We start from the raw sequence: 4,353 nt of genomic DNA, 5'->3' as shown, positions 1-4,353 counted from the left end.
CTGACTCTGAGATGCCCTTTATTTTATTTCATTTATTTGAAAAAAATCATATCCTGTTTTTCCCATGCCAAAGCAAATTCCTGAGGTGGCTTACAAAGCTCTATAGTAGAGTACATATGAGTTTTTACAATAATTGTTCTACAGGCAGCTCTTCCAGATGGAATCCTGCACAGCATGGTCTTCACATCTGGCAAATGGCTATGCCTTCTGAACTTCCAACAGGAGCAGTTTCAGGTTGACAGCAACTGTTACCCTGCACATGCCCAATCTCATCTGATCTCGGAAGCTAAGCAGGGTCAGGCCTGGTTAGTACTTGGATGGGAGACCGCCTGGGAATACTGGGTGCTGTAGGCTTATACCATAGTCTTTCGAGACTGAAGGTTGCCAACCAGTTTCAGGTTGGCCAAGCCCTAAACAGCAACTCCTCCTGGCTCTGTCGCCTCACAACAGCTTTATCAGCTTTCAGTCTCCCATCCAAAATTCAACCAGGACCACTCCTGCTTAGCATTTTCCATTTTCATAGACACACAGTCCCAGTCCCTGCACTGTTATATATTGTTAAAAGCTTTCCTCGTTGTTGTTGTACCCTGCAAAAGCCTGCCCTCCAGAGATTTAAAACTGAAGGACAAATTCTTTTTTGTAGAAAAAAATATCATTGTCTTATAAATAATGTTGCCAGCAGTTCATAATATATGTACCATAGCAGCATCTTCAGTGTGTGAAATAGATGCGCACTGCAGGGCTCCTTGCTGTTCGCACGCCTGCATTTAGCAGCGGGTGCACTAGACAGGATGCATTCATTCCTCACTCAGGCTGCCGTCCTGTGCACACTTAAATGGGAGTACATCCCATCCTCACCTGCTTTTGAGTAAATGTGCATCAGGTTGCATTGGTTTAACTTTCGGAAGTTTATCTTCCAGACACCAAGGCTCATAAGCAGAGCCCTACACAACGCCACCAGAAACACAGAAACAAAATTTTGACAAGGCATCCGCAAGAGGCACAAACAGAGACTGAAAAAGGGATAATGATTTCCAGTGAGAACAACTAGAAAATAGGACTGTCTCTGACAAAAGTAACAGTTGGATGCATACTCCGATAGTATTGTGCATGGCAAACACCACTAGACTTACAGACACTTTCCAGTTACTTTGGAACCTGACTCCCTCCACCCACCGCCATTTTAAAAACAAAGACGCAGAGGGCCTAGTGTTTGCACTGAGGCTATCCCCCCCCCCCCACTCAAAAGTGATTGCTGCCTATAGAATGTAATGGAGAAATCTGGATTTTCTCAGAAATATGAAATATTGTGGCATTTCTTCACAACCCTCATCTCCACTCCACCTCCCACTTCAGAAGTAGCAGCAAATGAAGGCACTCGTACTCTCCATTTCTGGCCCGAATTCTTTTTTTTAATGCTTTTGTTGGCAACCTTCAGTCTCGAAAGACTATGGTATCACGCTCTGAATGGTGGTTCTGGAACAGCGTCTAGTGTGGCTGAAAAGGCCAATTCGGGAGTGACAATCCCTTCCACACCGGGAGCAAGTGCAGTCTGTCCCTGGTCTGTCTCCCTGGCTATGGGCCTTCCTTCTTTGCCTCTTTGCCTCAGACTGTTGGCCAAGTATCTCTTCAAACTTGGAAAGGCCATGCTGCACAGCCTGCCTCCAAGCGGGCCGCTCAGAGGCCAGGGTTTCCCACCTGATGAGGTTCACTCCTAAGGTCTTCAGCTCCCTCTTGCAGATGTATCGCAGCTGTGGTCTACCTGTAGGGCGCTTTCCTTGCATGAGTTCTCCATAGAGGAGATCCTTTGGGATCCGGCCATCATCCATTCTCACAACATGACCGAGCCAACGCAGGCATCTCTGTTTCAGCAGTGCATACATGCTAGGGATTCCAGCACATTCCAGGACTGTGTTGTTTGGAACTTTGTCCTGCCAGGTGATGCCAAGGATGCGTCGGAGTCAGCTCATGTGGAAAGCGTTCAGTTTCCTCTCTTGTTGTGAGCGAAGAGTCCATGACTTGCTGCAGCACAGAAGTGTACTCAGGACGCAAGCTCTGTAGACCTGGATCTTGGTATTTTCCGTCAGCTTCTTGTTGGACCAGACTCTCTTTGTGAGTCTGGAAAACGTGGCAGCTGCTTTACCGATGCGCTTGTTTAGCTCAGTATCGAGAGAAAGAGTGTCGGAGATCGTTGAGCCAAGGTACACAAAGTCATGGACAACCTCCAGTTCAGCCATTCTAAAGTTGCTACTGCCAGTACAGTCCATTTTGCCAAAGACTCTGTGTGAAAGAGATAGTGGCACGTTAATATGGTAGAGTAGAAAGACAGCTGAGACTGGTTTGCTTTTCCGGCCAAAAATAGCTCCATTTTAGATTGCACGTTGTTGTTGTTGTTATATTTTATTTTATATACCGCTTTTCATTTTTAAATTTTTTAAAAACTCTTTTGCTGAAAAGCAGCAAATAAATATTCTTTATTTTATTATTATTGTTATAGGTCTGACACAGGGCAGTGTGTGGATAGATGCTGGTCTTTTATAGGTGCTAAGTGTGTCTTCTGCCACTGACAAAGTTACATGCCTGTTGAATGTTTCTCTGCCACACAGCTACTACAGGCTTGGGGGGCTCCCTTTAGGGATGGCACTGACAATTGCTTTACAATGAATGCTTTTCAAAGAACAGTAAGAACTTCATGTTGGACTTACGCCCAGCTGCCAGATCAACAGTGTGTTAACTTCCTGCCATCCCCTCCTCGCATAAGACAACTGTGCTGAGTAGATGCATTTGTTCCATGGCTCTGGGAGAGTGGCAACAGGAAGCATTTTGAAAGCCTTTTGTAAGATATCCAGTGAGATTTGAGGTTCTATCTTCTAACAGCAACTGTTACCTTGCACATGCCCGATCTCGTCTGATCTCGGAAGCTAAGCAGGGTCAGGCCTGGTTAGTACTTGGATGGGAGACCGCCTGGGAATACCGGGTGCTGTAGGCTTATACCATAGTCTTTCGAGACTGATGGTTGCCAACCATTCTATCTTCTAAGGCAGTAGTCTTCAATGTTTTAAGGCCACAACTCCAATAAATAAATAATGAGACTGGGGATCCACTGCTGATCTCGCCCCCCTTTTCCCAAGACCAATCAACCCACCTCCATTCACCTATTTCCCCCTACTTCTTGTGTCCCCATGTGAGGTAGCAACCTGAGCATGACAGGCCTTAGGAGCAGCAGGGCAAGACAGCGAAAAGAGGCTGTGCAGGATTTCATCAAGAACTCAGTTTTGATAAGGCACTACAGTTATTGGATTGCATCCAAGTCCTCTCTTGCACAGGCTTTGAAAGGTTGCCTCAACTTCCCAAATGAGGCTTTACAACCCCATTGGGGTCGTGACCCTTTTGGTGCATTGTTTGTGCGATTCCAATGACACACGTACAATTTATTCCATGCCTTGTTCTTCAGGTCTTTTTGTTTTAGAAAAAGACAAATGAAGACTGCAATTAGAGTGTCAGCCATTTAAAAGCATAGTATTGCTATCTTTGTTCTCCCTTCTTCCTGTGTGGGTGAAGGTATCTTGGAAATAGAGACAGCTTCAAATAAAATTAGATTTAATTTGCGAAAGAAACCCTGGCATAAGGAAACCTATTTGGATGTAAAATGTCTGCGTAGTTCTGGGAGTTTTCACAGCCTTTGGATAAGTCTCTGTGGTAATGACAATGTATATGAGTGAATTTTAATTAAATTAGTGAGCACATACTGTGCCACGATGCCACCACAGAACACATAGATTTTAACCCAACTCATTTTTTTCTTCTCCCTGGAAGGAAGAATTGGTTCCAGTAGCAGCATGCAAATAAAAGTGAAAAATAGTAGCACAAAAAGTCTCATAAAGGAGTAGCTGTAAGATTCTATATGTAATATAGTATCCTATATTAAGCATCATGCATAAAGTACCACAAAGAAAAAGAGATCTAACGTACAACATCAAGTACTTTATGTATCATGATCCTGCAATGTCAGCTATAGCCTACATAAAGCCAGGTTCCAAAACTAATGCTGACAAAGCTGCAAATAACATGCTTGTAACATGAATATGAATTATGTAATGTAATATGTATTTCTATTGCTCACGCATTCCATTACTCAGCCTGGCCACCACCAGAACAGCAAATAGCTAAGTCCACATGGCAATGAACCATGGGCGCTTGCCACCTCAGGTAAGGCTGCATAAGGGGTAGGAGGGAGGTAGGGGGAGGGCGGAACAAGGTAGCAAGGGGGGAAGGGAGGAGGGCAGATTGGTCCTGGGAAAGAGGCGGGTTCAGCAGCAGTGGTGCCCGCCGAATCCTGTCTCCCTTCTCAGG

The 4,353-nt window shown here is 44.9% G+C and overlaps 2 pseudogenes; both read left to right on the top strand.

The window, feature by feature from the left end:
* Positions 1-234: 234 nt before the first annotated feature.
* On the top strand, positions 235-354 carry LOC136650461 (5S ribosomal RNA; annotated as a pseudogene).
* A 2,515-nt stretch (positions 355-2,869) lies between these two features.
* LOC136650486 (5S ribosomal RNA) lies at positions 2,870-2,989 on the top strand (annotated as a pseudogene).
* The last annotated feature ends 1,364 nt before the right edge of the window (positions 2,990-4,353 follow it).

The sequence above is a fragment of the Tiliqua scincoides genome, chromosome 4 (assembly GCF_035046505.1).
Source record: "Tiliqua scincoides isolate rTilSci1 chromosome 4, rTilSci1.hap2, whole genome shotgun sequence".
In the NCBI taxonomy this organism is placed as follows: domain Eukaryota; kingdom Metazoa; phylum Chordata; class Lepidosauria; order Squamata; family Scincidae; genus Tiliqua; species Tiliqua scincoides.
Note: the sequence above shows the minus strand (reverse complement) of the source record. Positions and strands in the feature narration are given on the sequence as shown.